At 43.6% G+C, this 17,377-nt stretch overlaps 1 protein-coding gene across 4 annotated transcripts in view; it reads right to left on the reverse strand.

The window, feature by feature from the left end:
• The window catches only part of STXBP5 (syntaxin binding protein 5), a 1,098,992-nt gene that overhangs the window by 367,718 nt on the left and 713,897 nt on the right, over positions 1-17,377 (reverse strand). The gene's annotated exons all lie outside the window — the stretch shown is intronic.

Consider the following 17,377-nt stretch of genomic DNA (forward strand, 5'->3'; position numbering starts at 1 on the left):
ATAATAATAATAATATATATAGGAGATAACAAGAACCATTACCAAGGTTTCGACTAGTGTAATTGCAGTAGGGGACAGTTCCCGTCTGCGCTTTACAAACAAAACAAAAAAAAAATTAATAAATAAATAAATAAAGTAATTATAATTCTATTGCATACCAGGAACTTAAATTTTTTGATTATCACGGCGCCGGAGCCCCATCGGGCCCCCACCCCCCCCTTCCCCTTCCTGGCGAATATGCCTAAGAAGGCCCCCGTTCGCGGCTGGCTCCCCGCCCAGGCCTCCCAGAGCCCACCCCCCTGCCGTCGTGCCTGCCGCCTCAAGCTTCGTTTCCTCCCTCAGCCCGCGCGGCCCCCCGCCCCCATCCCCCTCGAGCGTCCCATACCTTCCTTTCTCCCCGGTCCCGGTTTCTGACGGGTCGCAGGCCCCCCATCTGGAACTCCTGCTGGAGGCCGCGGTGGACGACTCCGGCGAGAGCGGCCCTGAGCCCGATGACATCGGCGCTGATGTCTCGGACGAGTCTCCGCCCCCTGCGGTCTGCAGCGAGTGAAGGACCTAGCGGAGGTGTCCCTGAACGCCTCCCGCTTGTCCTTTAGTTTTTTGGACCCGGCCGAGCCCCCCCTCCCCCAAGGCAAGCAATTTTGATGAGGCGGCTCTGCCACTCCGGTGCTAAGTCCGGTGCGAGCGCCGCCTGCGCGCGTCAGTAGGGGCGGAGCAAAAGCGGGTTGCCTCGGGCCGGCGACTCAGACCACGTTGGTTAACAGATTAGGGAGTAGAGGGAGGGGGAGTGCTCGGGGCGCTGCAAGTGGGTGGCGGGGCAGGAGTGCTCAAGGGGTGTCTGAACCCCCGATCCGAGGGGCTCCGGGAAATAACCAGAGGAAGACGGGAAGGGTAGCCAGCGGAGCAGTGTGGGCCAAGCAGGGGGACGGGGCGAACCTCCCAAGCCCGTTCAAGGGAGCTGGTTGTAAGGTGCGTCAGGGTAGTAAGTGCCGTGGCTGGAACAAAAGGAAAGGAAGGCAGGGAAGTCAGGAGTGGATTGAGAGTTCCGCCGGAGGACAGCAAGGGAGGGGAGGTGCTGTATGGGTGGCAGGGGATTGGGAGTCAGGGAGATTTTAATAGATATGCAGGACAGGATTTCGGGGGGTGGCTGGCATGGGAACGGAATAGCTTGGGGAATAGGGTGCAGGTTCCCAGCAGTGGTCCGGTGGGTTTAGCATCACGGAGTGGTTTGGAGGGCCCATCGTTTAAGGTTAATATTAGTAGTGGAGGAAATAGGGAGGTGCACGGTTGGGGTGGGGCGAGGTCCAGTAAAGAGAGAGGAAGGGAGGTATTTTGTTTTTCAGAGGCGGAGGACGACGCAAGGCCGGGGACATCGAGGCAAGAAGCATGGAGGGACAGGGACCTTCCAGGAAGACGGAGAGGGATGAGGTTCAGGACCGGCGAAGGGAAGTCGGGATAAAGTTGCTAAGCGAGTGTGGGAGACGGCACAAGGTTCAGGTGAGGCAGTAAAAAAGGAAAAAGTCTACTAAGGGAAGGCAAAGAAGAAAAAGGTGAAGGTTTCGAGTAGTTTCGTCTGATAGCGATTCTGACTCGTCTGAGGAGTCTTCGGAATCAGGTCCAAAATATCCTGCGGTGTTGGCCGAAGGGCCGTTACATGGGGCAGGACAGTCAGGGTGTGCCGACATTAGCGGAGCTGTGGGAGGAGTTCCTAGGAAATTGCCGGAGACGGATTCGTAAGAGAAGGTATGTGAATATTTTTCAGTTATTGGAAGGGAGGAGAGGTGTGAAGAAGAGCAAAAGAAGGATAAAAAGAAACAAAATAAGTTTAGGTGGGGTGAAAGTGGCGAAGAATATAGTTAATTGGGTGAGGGATTCTTAAGGCTAGCAAGTTGTAGTGGGACATTACGACTCTTCACAGTATGGGGCGTTATTAGCATACGCTGATAGCATATTAGGTGCTTTCCGGGATTACGGAGGGGTTGGGCGTGGCTCAACTACGATGAGAAAGTTCGGGACAAGATGGCGGGGAGTAGAGCAATGTCGTGGGGATCGCAAGATATCAATTTGTGGTTAACACAAATGACATATAAAGGCGTGAGGGGACAGAAGGCAGTTAGCGTGGGGAATAGTGGAGTTAGTGAGGTTAAGGGGTTTCGAGGTAATAGCGAGGCAGGGCAGTCCTTTCGGATGGGGGGGATCAGGCTGGGAAGGGATTGCAGGGAGTTAGGCCTAAGGTGGGAGGGAATGATTGTGTGCTGGAGATTTAATAGGGCAGCCTGCTTATTCCCGGACTGCAAGTTCAGACACATGTGTGCCACCTGCGGAGGAGCTCATTCTGCCCACAAATGCGGACAGGGTAGTGGGTTTGCCAGGGAAAAGTGGAAAGGTTTGAGGGTTTTGAGTGATTTGGCGAGTTCGCTGATATCATTGAATGCGATGTGTCCATGGTTGGCCAAGTATCCCAAGGTAAAGTAGGGCAATTTTTATGGGATGGGTTTAAGGACGGTTTTGTGATCCCATTTGCGGGTTCGAGTCATGGGGGGAGGGGTAGGAACGCTAGGTCTGCTAGAACATACGCGGAGATTGTTCGGGATAAAATAGGGATGGAAATTAGGTTAGGGAGGGTGGCTGGGCCATTCGAGTCGCAGCCATACGTGGATATGTACTTATCTCCTGTAGCGGTTATACCAAAGAAGGAGGAGGGTAAGTTCCGGTTTATATTAAATTTGTCTCATCCTAGAGGCTCTTCGGTGAATGATCAGATTCCACGGGAATTTTGTTCTGTGCGCTACGCCTCGTTCGACGAAGCAGTGAGCCTGGTTCAGTCGGCAGGAAAAGGGGCGCTATTAGCGAAAGCTGATATCAAATCGGCGTTTCGATTGCTCCCCATTCACCCGAGCTGCTTTCCTTTGTTGGGTTTTCAATTTGAGGGCAAATATTATATAGATAAATGTTTACCGATGGGATGTGCAGTGTCGCGCGCTTTTTTCGAAGTGTTCAGCACATTCCTGCAATCGGTGGTCGAACAAAATAACGGGTTGGGCAGCATTGTACATTATTTAGATGATTTCTTATTTGTGGGCCCCGCCAAGTCGGACATTTGTAGGAGACAGTTGAGGGGTTTTTTACAGGTAGCTAATAGGTTTGGGGTACCAGTTGCGGAAAAGAAGACGGAAGGGCCAGTATCGCGTTTGGTATTTTTAGGAATCGAGCTTGATTCCGTGGCAATGGAAGCTCGCTTACCGGAAGAAAAGGTGCGGAGATTACACAGTTTAGTCACGAGAGTAGCACGGGCAAACAAGGTCACGCTACGCGAAATGCAGTCGCTGATAGGGGCATTGAACTTCGCTTGTAGAGTGATCCAATGGGTAGAGCATTTATTAGGCGGTTATCGGGTACTACAGCGGGTATACGTGCCAGTCATCATTTCATCAGGGTGACGTGAAAGGTAAAGGAGGAATTGAGGGTTTGGGAGGAATTTCTACAGACATTCAACGGAGTATGTATTATGCAAAGCGGGGAGGTAACCAACGGGGAGTTAGAATTATTTACAGATGCAGCGGGGATGGTGGTAGGCTTTGGAGCCTATTTTCAAGGAAGTTGGTGTGCTGCCTCAATGGCCGGAAGAGTGGCGGGGCGGATGGGTTGCTCGAGAACATAAATTTTCTGGAGCTATTCCCAATTGTAGTGGCGCTCTGTGTCTGTGGAAAATGGTTAGCTAATAAGAAAGTCTTGTTCTGGTGTGATAACTTGGGTGTAGTTCAAGTTATTAACCGATTGTCTGCAAAATGTCCCAGAGTATCGGAATTATTGAGGGAATTAGTTTTCCAATGTTTGACTTTAAATGTCACTATTAGAGCGAGGTATGTGCCGGGTGAGCAGAATGTAATAGCGGATGCACTCTCTCGTTTTAAGTGGCAGGAATTCAGAGTACTTGTGCCGGGAGCACGGTCCGAAGGGGAGCAGTTCCCAGAGCACCTGTGGAGGCTGGGAAGGTTTCCGCGTGGACGTTGATCAAGAAGTCGTTGGTGCCCGCTACTTGGAAAGTGTATCAGAGAGGATGTGGAGTGATAAGTCAGTATTTGGAGGGAAGGGGATGGACGGGAGGTCTGGTACAGGACAAGGGGATGGTGGAATTTGTATTATGGGCAAAGGCCAGGGGATATTCGGTGGCAGTAGTGCGTTCCTATTTGGCGGGATTTTCATTTTTTCAAAAGTTGAAGGGATGGGGAAATCCAGGAGGGAGTTTTCTCTTGCAACGGGTGTTAAGAGGGTGGAAAAGAGAGAAGGGATGGGCGCCTGATAGGAGACTCCCCATTCGTTATGAAGATTTGGGAGTATTGGTTGGCAGTTTGCCGGCGGTTTGTGTATCCAGTTACGAAGCGCTCCTATTCCAGTCCGCGTTCGTGTTGGCATTTTTTGGCGCTATGCGAGTGAATGAGTTGGTTGCCACAACTAAAGGGAGCGATTTTGGAACAGGCTTGTTAGCAGAGAACGTGTGGATGTGTCATAAGTCCGTGACTATTTGCATTCATCGTTCTAAGGTGGACCAGTTAGGAAAAGGGCAAGTAGTAACATTAGTTCCAGCGGTGGACGAGCTGGTGTGCCCGGTACGGAGTCTGCAGCGCTTTGTGGCAGTAAGGCCGCGGAAGGGCGGTTTACTGTTGTTACACCAGGATGGTTCGCCGGTTACGGTTTACCAGTTTGTACAGGTTCTGAAAAAAGTGTTGAGGTTTGTGGGATGGGATGAACAGAGGTATACTTCCCATTCGTTCAGGATTGGGGCGGCGACATCGGCGGCAGAGAGGGGTATCACGAGCAGTGCCATACAATCGATAGGGTGATGGAAGTCCAATGCATTTTTGACATATGTCCAGAAGGATCAATAAGCGGTGTTCACCAAAAAAAAAAAAAAAAAATCTGTGCTGAGGGCTGGTATTAATATTGATGTGTTTCTTGCAGAGAGGAGAAAGGGGGAGTGTGAATGGGCCTGGGTAGTGGGCCATTCCTTTATTCATTGGGCGCAACAGAGCCGAACAGCGACCTTATGGAACACATTTGGAGTTGGAAAGACGGCATTGGAATGTCAGATGGCTCAGTCGTCGAGGGATGAAATGGGATGGACTGTTACCTTTCTTACAAAACTGCGTTCTGGAGATGAAGATGCCGAAATTGTTGTTAATACATTTGGGGGGCAATGATCTTGGACAGGGGGCATGCAAGGACTTGATTGCAAAAATCAAGAAGGACTTCAGTACATTGTTCAACGTGATGCCTGAAACGAAATTGGGGTGGTCAGATATCATTTTGAGGATAACATTTCTGGGAACACCGCTATGGTGCAAGAGTGTGAAGAAGATGAACAAGCAAATCGGGAAATGGGTGGTAAAGCAAGGGGGGGTTTTGGGTACGTCACGAATGGGCATGGGAGGTGATTCCAGGTTTCTTCCGGGCAGATGGCGTGCATTTATCTGATATAGGCATTGACCTGTTTAATAATGACATACAGGAGGGTTTGGAACAAATGATAATTCAACTGGAGGCCGCAGTGGGGGGGGGGGAACAATGATAAAGGAATCATCATTGTTCCTGTGGCGGTAAACCCGAGCCCATAAGGTTTTGAATTTATGTAATGGTTAAAAGTTGGAAGAAGGGGGGGGAATCTCGTGTGGTGCGGGGGGGCTGCTACACGAGATTGACAATGAGCAGGAGGGGGGCCGATGCTCAGAGGATTATGTCAATTAAGCTCTACCACTGGAAGAGGTGGGGGGCACTATTAAAAAATGTAAAATGGGGTATGTATTGTATGAATTGGTTGAGGACTCGGGTAAGGTTAATAAACTGCGGCCTTTTATTGTTCCAAACAAAGATTCCTGTCATTTGTAAAGGGGAAATAAAAAAAAAAAAAGGGGAGAAATGGGGTGGGGGGAGAAGGACCAAGCGAATCTGATATCTTCCAGTTAATATTTTGTAAGCATACTGGTTACAGTGGGTAATTGTCAACACCAGAATTTAATGCTATTATCTTCTAATTTTAAAGAAACTCCTTGAGGTCAATATTCTAACGCATTTAAGCTGGATAACTCAGAAGTTATCCAGCTATATGAAGATTTGGGCACTTATCTGGCTACATTCTAGCCGGCTAATAAGCAATCTAGCTAGAATTAAGCCGGTTAAGTTAGGAATGTTCCAGGAATTTAACTAAGAGGAGTTGAGTTAGCTGGAAAAGTTATCCAGCTAACTCAGTTATTCAAAGTTAATCTCATAACTTACCTGGAAAAGCTTGGTCAATTGGTCAAAGTCAGCTGGCTATATTCAATACTGTGGCTGCATTATTGAATATACCTCCAAAGTTAGCCGGATAAGTTTATCCGGCTAACTTTGCTATCTGGAGAATGAATGAATATGAACCTCCTTGTAACTTTGCAAAACATCTAACCAGAACAAAAGCGCTGATAAGCAAAGATAGAATATTGACAAGTATAAACTACAGGAAACAACTAAAACATGTAAAATTTGAAAAACATTAATAACTGCAGCCATACTTGTCAATCATTCAAATATCACAAAATAAGGTTGCAGGGTGCCTTTCAGTAAACCAAACCACATGCCTTAAGACCCCCCCCCCCACAGGCTTTTCTGAAGAAAGATGCTACAAACAACAAATACCAACACAGCCAAATGTGTAAGTATAAGAAATCTGTTATCAGTTATGTTAACCAATAAGAACATAAGAAATGCCCTGCTGGGTCAGATCAAGATCCATCAAAGCCTAGCAACCTGTCTCTAACAGTGGCTAGACCTGGTCACAAGTACCTGGCAGATCGCAAAGTAGATTTAGTTCTTGTTACTCTCTCAGAAATAGCAATAGCTTTTTCTAGTCTATCTGGCTAACTATATTTTAAGGACTTTTCCTTCAGGATCTTGTCCGAACCTCTTTTAAACCTCACTATGCTAGACACCTTGACCACATTCTCTGACAACAGATTCCATGGCTTGATGGTATGCAGTGTGAAAAGGTGCTTTCTCTGATTAGTATAAAAGCTGTTCGTTTCATGGTGTATCCACCATGAAACGAACATGGTGTATCCACCATGAAACGAACATGGTGTATCCACCATGAAACGAACATGGTGTATCCACCATGAAAAGGTAAATTATCATCCTTTATTTACCTGCTCCATCCCGCTCATGATTTTATACATTTCTACCATGTCCCTTTCTCTTCTGTTTGTTTTCCAAGCCGAAGAACCTTAGCCTGTGTAGCCTCTCATTACAGAGGAGCTGTTCCAAGCCTTTTTTTTTTTTTTTTTATCATTTTGCTGCCCTCAACTGCAGCTTGTCTAATTCAGCTATTTTTTTTTTTGAGATGGAGCAACTAGAACTGCACACAATACTGAAAGGTGCAGTCACACCACCACTCAATACAAGGCAATATGCTATTTTCCATTTTATTGCCCATTACTTTTCAGATCACTCCCAACATTCTGTATTGAGTTCCTCCACACACTAAGCTGAGGATTTCCATGTACTGTCCCCAAAGGACTCAAAGTTTTTCCTGGGTGGTAATTTCTAATACAGAACCCAGCATTGTGTATCTGTAGCTGGGATTATTTTTCCCTGTGTGCACCATTTTGCACATTTCCACATTAAATTTCATCTGCCATTCAGATCTCCAGTTTCCTAGTCTTATAAGATCCTTCTGCAGTTCATCACAACCCACTGGTGTTTTAGCAACTTTGAATAATTTCATGTCACATGCATATTTGATCACCTCACTTGACCCCTTTTCTTTTATGAATATATTAAACAGTATAGGTTCCAATATCAATCTGTGTAGTACTTCACTAATGAACGTCCACCATTTGGAAAAATTATTTAGTCCTACCTCTGTTTCCTGTATTTTTAACCAGTTAACAATCCACAATATAATGCTACATCTTATTCCCATGACTTGTTAACTTTCTGAGGAGACTCATGGGGGACTTTGTCAAATGCTTTCTGAAAATCCAGATACACTATACATCAACCAGCTGACCTTTATCATCTTTATTTATAGCTTGAAAATAGTCAAAAGATTTGTAAGGCAAGACTTATCCATGCTAGAAACATTCTTTTAAGGCGTTGATTCTGAGCACTTAAAACAAATCTCTTTGATAATGGGGAGAAGGTAAGATTCCCTTTGCTAAATCTATGTTGATTCTTCCCTAATAAGCCATGCCTTTCTATATGTTCAGCAATTTTGTTTTTAAGAATAGCTTTTATTATTTAACCCAACACTGATGTCAGGCTCACTAGTCTCTACTTTCTTGGATCACACTAGGAACCCTTTTTAAAGATTGCCAGTGTGGCTGTTTTAAACGATAGGTTACAGATTGTTAGCAACAGGTTTGTAATTTTATGTTTGAGTTTTTTCAGGATTCTGGGATTGATACCATTCTGTCCTCATGATTTGTTACTCTTTAGTTTGATGATTGATCCACTACATCCACCATTATAAAAAAAGATGTTTTAGTTGCTTAGAATCAACACCTTAAAAGAATGTTTCCAGCATGGGTATGTTGCCAACATCCTTCTCAGGAAAGCCCGAGGCAAGGAATTCATTCAGCTTTTTTGCTATTTCCCTATCCTCCTGAGCACGCCTTTTACTCCTTATTCATCTACTGCCTCAGCTGAGGCCCTCATATGCTTTTTATTTTGAATGTACTTTAAAAAGTTTTTAAATATTGCTTTTTGCTTTTCTAGCAAGCTTCTTTTCACATTCTCCCTTGGTCTGCCTTACTACTCTTTTTCATCTAATATGCAGTAATTAGCTCTAGTCTTTTTTCTACATTTGGATCTGCTTTCCATTTTTTGAACAATGCACTTTTGGCTTCAATTGCCTCTTTCACCTCACCATAATCCATGCTGGCAGTCGCTTGGGTCTTCCTTTGATCTTTTTTAATGGATGGAAAACATTTTACTTGGATTTCCAAGATAGCATTTTTAAACAATGTTCATATCTCATGCAAACATATAACTTTTGCAACTACTTTATTTTTTTTCCTAATTTTCTCATTCTACCTCAGTTTTAAAATCTATAGGCTATAGCATTAGTTCTACTTAATGTCCTCCTTCCGGTGATTATGTCAAATTTGATTGCATTATGATCACTAATTGCTTAGAAGCCCCACCACAGTAGCCACTTGCATCAGGCTGAGCACTTCACCGAGGACAGACCTAAAGTAGCTGCCCTTCTCATCAGTCCTAGGACCAAATACTCCATGAAGCAGTCATTTATGGCATCTAAAAAATTAACCTCTCTAGCATGTACTGATGAGACACTGACCCCATCAGTACTGGGGTATTATGCCAAGTTTATTTGCCTAATTTCAGCTAGCTTTTCATTGTCCAGGTGGATGGTAAGTATACACCCACTGTGATACTCTTGACCATCTTCTATCCATAAGGAATTCATAGTACATTTTGTTTCCTGCAGGGTTTTTATCAAGCTTGACTCTATGCCATACTTCACATACACCACCGCCCCTCTGCCAATGTGATTTGTTCTGTCATGTCAGTATAATTTATACCCTGGTATCATTGTGTTCCAATCATTATCCTCATTCCACCACAGCTATGAGATGCCTATTATGTCTAAAACCTCATATAATGCCATACATTCTAATTTTTCAATTTTACTATTCAGACTTCTGGCATTCACATACAGACATTTTGAAGTATGTTTATTTGTGTTTTTACTTCTATTTGCATTCACAACCTGCTTATTAGCAGCAGATACTGAAGTGTAGTGTCATTCACATCTGTAAACTTTTCTTCTACATTCATTTTGGCTGCATCAGACTTAAGCACAACCTCTCTACTAGGATATTCTAACTTCCTTGTATTGCAAGTATCCTTGGCAGTTATCATCCTCCGAACCATATGCTTGTGACTATTGGCCTTCCCCCATGGCCTAGTTTGAAAGATGATCTATCTCCTTTTTTAAATGTTGGTGTCAGCAGCTAGGTCCCCCCCATTTAAGGTGGAGCCTAATGCTCGATTCTGAGATTTTACATCAACAATGTGTTTTGAGCTCTAATGGCACCATTTAACTGGCTGCTCTAATAATCCCTGCAAGCACTGCCAGTACTTAGCATTCATGGAAATATTTCAAGCATAAGATTTAAAGAAGCATGAAAAGCATTGCTTTTAAATGTAAAATGACATTTGAGGAATGTTGCTGGAGCACCTGAAACCTAAGTGCGAGTCTCCTACTAGGGTTGATGGTGTTCCAATATTGTTATGGAGGTGCTCAAGCCCAGGTGTCAGAAGACAACTGGAGTTCTGGCTGTAGTAGGGAGTAATTCTGGAGGACTGGAGCTAGGTGGATGCGATTCCTATTGGTATAAGTGGAAGTAAGAAGGCAGCTGGGAAATAAAGCTGGTTAATCTGACCTCTGTGGCAAGCATATTAACGGAATCGCTGCTAAAACAGAGGATAATACAGTTTTTGGAATCCAATCGATTGCAAAATGTGAGGCACCATAGTTTTACCGGAGGTAAATCTTGCTAGACAAATCTGATCAACTTCTTTGATGGGTGTCCAGAGAGTTGGATCAAGGGAAAGCTCTAGATGTAGTATACTTTGATTTCAGCAAAGCCTTTGACATGGTTCTGCACAGACTTATAAATTGTGTGCCCTTGGTATGGATCCTAGAGTGACTGACTGGGTGGTGACAAAGGGTAGTGGTAAATGGTGTTTTCTCTTAGGAGGGGGGTATTAGTAACGGTGTGCCTTGGGATTGGTCCTTGTCAACATTTTCTTGAATGACATAGCAGAAGGATTGTCGAGAAAGGTTTGTCTTTTTGCTGATACCAAAACCTGCCCAGGGTGAACAGCAAGGAAAGTGAGGAAACGAGAGAGAGCTAGCAAAACATGAGGCTTGTTAGCTAAGATACAGTATTGGAAGTGAAATTCTTCTAAGCATGAAGGAAGGGTGGGATCTGGGGGTGATTGTGTCTGATGACCTTAAGGTAGCCAAAGAGGTAGTTAAAGTGATGGCAAATGCTCAGAATGATGATTGGCTGCATAGAGAGAGGAATGGTCAGCAGAAAAAGTGAGGCGATTCTGCCCTGTATAGGTCCTTGGTGGGAGCTCATTTGGAATACTGTGTACAATTGTGGAGACCGCACCTTCAAGATTTTATAAATCGGTTGGAGTCTATCTAGAAATGGCTACTAAAATGGTCAGTGATCTTTGTTCTAAAGCATATGGGGACAGACTAAGATCAAAACATGCATACCTTGGAGGAAAGGTGAGATATGATAGAGATTCAAATATCTCAAAGGTTTCAATGCACAGGAGGTGAGCCTTTTTCAATGGAAAGGAGGTAGACTCAGGAGTAATCTTAGGAAATATTTCCTTACAGACTATATGGGCCATATGGTCTTTTTCTGCTTTAAAGTTTCTATGTTTACAACTTCTGTTGGTGAAAGGACAGTAGGCCTTCGAGTTATGGGGTAGGACTTTTCCCAACAGTTTTCAATTAACAAGAAATCAAATCACCTGAGCAGTTACAACCTGGAGGGTAGGGGAAAACACTTATTTCCCTAAAAATTCACAGAACCATGATACAATGCATACTGTATTTAACTAACTAGGAAATACAATTATTCTTCATTGCTTCAGGTAAGTACACATGAGTTTTTGTTTCATAAAGCGGCACAACAGAATCATCTCTTGGGCCCCATTTTATTTACTGTTGGCTGGCAAGCATATTATTCACATATACCGTATATTTATTTTTTGGGCTGGAAGCTTCCTCCAGGTCCTTTGGGATTCCAGCTCAATAAGAAGGGTTATAGCACCATGTGCCTTCATTTGCAACCAGCTGGGTTTCTCCCTTATTTTATCACCTCCCCCCCACCTGGCCCAGCCACTGTGGTGCCAGGAGACACATGACTGAAGCACCATACAAAAGTTGGTTTGCTGGTACTGTATATGTCTGGCCAGGACACGTCACCTGCAGGTGCAGTAGCTTAAACTCCTCTCCCACCACTCTCTGCAGGGGCTGTGAATGCTGCCTCCGTATATCCCTGTCCAGTCTTCAACACAGAATTGCTGCTGTGCCACCATCTTCTGCCAGCACAAGAGTAAAGCTGGGTGGTCTCCCTTTGGCCTTAATATCCCCCGTTGTTTTCTATGGGAGGAAAATAATTTTCTTTTCCTTCCACAGAAAACCCTGCAGATAGTGTCGCTCACACTTTTTTCTTTTACTGTACCTAAGAACACCAAACATGAAATTAAAAAAAAAAAAAAAAGCTCTGGGAAAAGCTGAAAAACATTCCATCTCATTTATAAAAAGACAATCCCATGATTGTTGTAAGCATATCAAGGGACTTGTCTCTTTCAAAGAAATGGTCACTGTCCCTACCTGTTGTACAAGCATCTCCACTCACTATCCATACATCTGCCCTCCTCCCAATTCACAGCTCTTGCTCATTAATCACAAAAATACACACTACTGGCACCTACCTTGCATACTTCCACTCATATTGTTGCATTTATACCCAGCATACAGACATACACACCCCACTAAGCCTAGGAAACATCACCAAAGACAAACAATTAAACAGCATAATTTATTAAAACCCTAAAAAAAAAAAAGTCTTTATACAAGACTTTATTTTCCTGTGGTTTAGGAGGGATACAGGGACCCAGTCCTCATGAAGCTCCTGCTGCTAGAAGGGTCATCCTTAAGCCTCTTGGGGCCTCCTCCTCCTCCTCCCTTTCTACCTCCCAGAGCTACATCGTGTCTGGGGCAAGGCTGAAAAAAGGCAAAGAAGAGAGTCACAAAGATTCACTATCAAATTAAACTGCAGGTGCAAAGCAGGAAAGTAGTCAGTACATGCAACTACACCGCTAATAGCTTTACTTCCATAGCAACATTCAGGATGGATACATGCCTGGTCTGAATAACATCAGCCCCATGGAGAGTTGCTGCATGCATTGAATTGTCAGGGGAACATAGAAGGAAAAAAAAAAAAAGATACAATTATATGTAAGAACATCAAAGAATGAAAAAAAAATTGACAAAGAAGAGCAAAACCATTCAATATAAGCCTGAAAGACAAGGTCATGCAACATGACAGAACTCTGCAAAGCCAAAAACAGCGGCAGCCAAAAATTTCATGAAGCAAATAAAGGGAAAAAAAATGTCACAGCACATAAACACACACAAAAAAAAACCAAGGAGAGACTCGAGGATAGAGCAGTTGTAACACCAAACTTGGAATAAACAGCATATCCCAAAAAAAAAAAAAAAGCAGAGAGAACAGGTCTCACACAAAACACTCGATATAGAAAAACCATGTCTAGACACACACAGCAGACTCCATAACAAAAGACAGACAGTATAGGAAACACTCTGCAGAAGCATTGGCTGCAACAGTTACAGTTTGTGCTCTGTCCTTTGTACCTTTGCCAGAAACTAATGGGACACCCCTTACACCCTTGACCTCAGCATCCCGGTATACAGTAGATAGTATGGCCTGCATCAAAGAAGATAGTTGACTGAATTGAAATCAGTCCGTAAAAAAAATCCAAAAAAAAACCCAAACCAAGATGACACTCTTTAGTGGACAAAGTCCATCACGTACATAGCAAAGTCTTAATTTAAAGAAAAATCTTGCTCAGCATATTTGACCCTATGCTTTTCATGCAGGAAGACAGGAGACAACACATGCCTAACTTACCAGAGTTGGGAGGAGGACCATCTGGGGGTGCTCCTCCTCATCCAAATAGTGGTCCAGATGGATCAACTGCAGAAAGACAGGTGGGAGGCTTATCCCAGCAATAGCATTGCTTCTTGCCATTGCAGGATCAGCCAAGCAATAAGCATGATCATGTAATGCATGCCTTTTTATGCTGTGTCCAGTTTCACCACTAGGGCAGAGTCTTTCTGGCTCTTATAAGGCTCATGAATATTTGGACTGTCTAGACACAACTGAGAAGCATACTGTGTTCTATGCATACTGCAAAGTAAAATATGTGCACATATACTGGACACATGCTAACAGACACAAAAATAGGTTTAATTAGCTTCAAATGTGTGCTAATTCAACCTCTTTTGGAGCGTGATATTGCAAAGAGTAGGCTTAAGAAAAAAGAGAAGATAAGGGAGTATCACCAGCTGCATTACTGACAATGTCGCAATCTGCCATACTGAGTGTGTTGACTGCATCTTAGAATGTGAGCTCTGCAGAGATTACGCTGATGGTGCCCTAGATGGCCCTAAATCCAGCCAAAACATGGCTGGATACCCACTGGCATATTCCATATCATGAACGGAAATGATATCTGTATCAATGACACTATCTCCTACCTTGGAATTGAGGAGGGCCAAGCCCCAGTGAAGCTCTGCACCAATGGCATCAATTTTCTCTTCTGTTCAGAAGGGGCTGATACTGAGGAAGCCCCCTATACTCCTTAAGCACTTTTTTTCTGTGCCTGCCCTAGTACCACAGGCTTCTGCATGATACCCAAATCCTAACCTCAAGCAGGTTCGGAGGCCATCACCACAGGGGAAGAGGGGGACCTTCCTATGCTTGCTGAATTGAGAGGGAGGCATTTCCCCACCTTCCCACCTTAACTTCTTATACTGGGAGCCTGACACCACTTTGCTCTTTGACAAGAGTATGGCTCTGCTGTTTGGCCTTGCAAAGAGATTTGGAACTCTTATCTGCTGGTGCATTCCTTTGGGCCTCCATCCTCCAGGCATGGTACTGCTGCACCCTGGGGGACATATGACCTCAGTTGTAGTAGTTGGAAGAGTCAGGGGTGAGTCCAAGCATCAATAGATGGAATGTGTATCTATGATGGACATCCCGAATTCTCAGACGCAGGCCTTAAACCCACTTACCATAGGCAGTTTAGCCTTTGGTTTCTCTGTGCTTTTCAACATCTTCTTTTGATTTTCTGTATGCATTGATTTTTTATTATTATTTTTAATTTTGTTAGGTTTAAAAGCTCTATTTGAGGAGCTGTTGAGGCAGTGGTAGAACAAAATCTTGATAACAATGAGGCAGATGGGGGCTCTAAGCCCCAAGTTTGAAAAAAATTTGAAAGATAGGGAGATGACTGTGCTGTAGTACAGATGAAGAAAGATTGAGGGGCTCATAAGGTAGCGGGTAGGAATTTGCTGACCATCCCTAGTCTGCTCTCACTCTGATTCCCTAAAAACACACCTGCTTTTAATTTGAACACCCCCCCCCCCCCCCATTCGCCTACTTCCCCCTTTCTGGTCTCAATACTTCGCTTCTTCTACGCTAACTCCTCCTAGTGTCCATAGTCCTCTTACACACTACCCTGCCCCCACTACATTTTTCCAGTATTAACATGCCTTCTTATGATTGGTGTGGCACATATTATAGTCCTAGCAGTCAGATACCTACAGAACCCTAAAATGTGCAAAATTCACGGTAAGCATTTTTGTTACTTAATGTTTATTATTCCTGATTTCCTACATTTGAGTAGCAAAAATGTTTTGCAGTAGTTTACTTTTTTTTCACACTGAATTGTCATTTTAGTTTCTAAAATGCTGATGGGTAAAAGTAATTTTTCCAGTGTTGTGATGAGCCATTCACATGTGTGCACTCATTGTAAGGCATCTCTAAATTCTGACATTTCATTGTTACTTTGAAAATGAATAAATGGCTTGCCATACTGGGTCAGAGTAAGGGTTCATCAAGCTTAGTGTTTCCTGTTTCCAACAGTGGCTGATCTAGGTCACAAGTAGCTGGCAAGATACCAAATAGTAGACAGATTCCATGTTGCTTATGTCCAAAAATAAGCAGTGGCTTTTCTCAAGTCTATTTGGTTAATAACTGTTTATGAACGTTTCTTCCAGCAATTTGTCTAAACCTTTTTTCAATATCAGCAACATTAACTGTCTTTACTACATCTGCTGGCACTAAATTCAAGAGCTTAATTGAGCACGCAATGAAATAAAGTATTTTCTCCAATTTGTTTTAGAGAAAGAGAAACAAACACGACAGCAGAAAGATCGTATGGCCCTTCCAGTCTCCCTATCCAACCAATTAATTTAGCTTTTTAATTCCCAACAATCTCAGAGATTCTTTGTATTTATCCCATGCTTTCTTGAATTCAGATACTGTTTTTATCTAAACCACCTCCAATGGGAGGCTGTTCTATGCATCCACCACCCTCTCTGTAAAGAAATATTTTCTAAGATTACTCCTAAGTCTACCGCTTTTCACCCTCATCCGATGACCCCTTGTTTTAGAGCCTCCTTCCCAATGACAGAGGCTCACCTTCTGTGCATGGAAACTTTTCAGATATTTAAATGTCTCCACCATATCTCCTCTATCTCATCTTTCTTCTAGGGCAGAGGCTCCCAAACCTGTCCTGGGGGACCCCCAGCCGGTCAAGTTTTCAGGATAGCCACAATGAATATGCATGAGATAAAATTTGTACATGCATGAGATAAAATTTGTACATGCAAATTTTATCTCATGCATATTCATTGTGGCTATCCTGAAAACTTGACCGGCTGGGGTTCCTCCAGGACAGGCTTGGGAACCACTGTTCTAGGGTATATATTTAAATCTTTATCATCATATACTTTAGAATGAAGACCACTGACCATTTTAGTAGCCACCCTCTGAGCATACTCCAACCTGATATTATATCCTTATGAAGATGCAGTCTCCAGAATTGTACACAGAATTCCAAATGAGGTCTCACCAGGGACCTATGCAGAGGAAATATCACCTACCCTTTTCTGCTGACCATTCCTCTCTATCCAGCCAAGCATCTTTCTGGCATTTGCTGTTGCTTTATCCACTTATTTCGCCCCCATAAGATCCCACTCTTCCTTTGTGCTTAGAATACTGTACCTTCTCCCTTGAATTTTTGCATCCTAAACGCATTGTATTTTTTTTTTTTTAGCATTAAATCTTAGCTGCCGGATCTTCGACTTTTCCTCAAGCTTCTCTAGAACCCTGATATTTTCCACACGTTCCTGGATGCCTACTGTTACAGATTTTGATATCATTGGCAAAAAGACAATCCTAACCTGACAATCTTTCAACTATGTTGCTCATGAAAATGTTGAAAAGAATCAGTCCAAGGATCGATCCCTGAGGCACACTGCTAATAACACTCCCCTCCTCAGAGAAAACTCCATTTACCACTGTCATCATCCCACTCAGCCAGTTCTAACCCAGTAAATCACTCTAGATCCCATACCAAGGGCATTCAATTTATTTATAAGTTTCTATGTGGAATCCTGTCAAAGGCCATATTGAAATCCAAGTACACTACATCTAATGCTCTCATTTGATCCAACTCTCTGGTTATCCAATCAAAGAAATTG

This window comes from Rhinatrema bivittatum, chromosome 3 (assembly GCF_901001135.1).
Source record: "Rhinatrema bivittatum chromosome 3, aRhiBiv1.1, whole genome shotgun sequence".
Lineage (NCBI taxonomy): Eukaryota > Metazoa > Chordata > Amphibia > Gymnophiona > Rhinatrematidae > Rhinatrema > Rhinatrema bivittatum.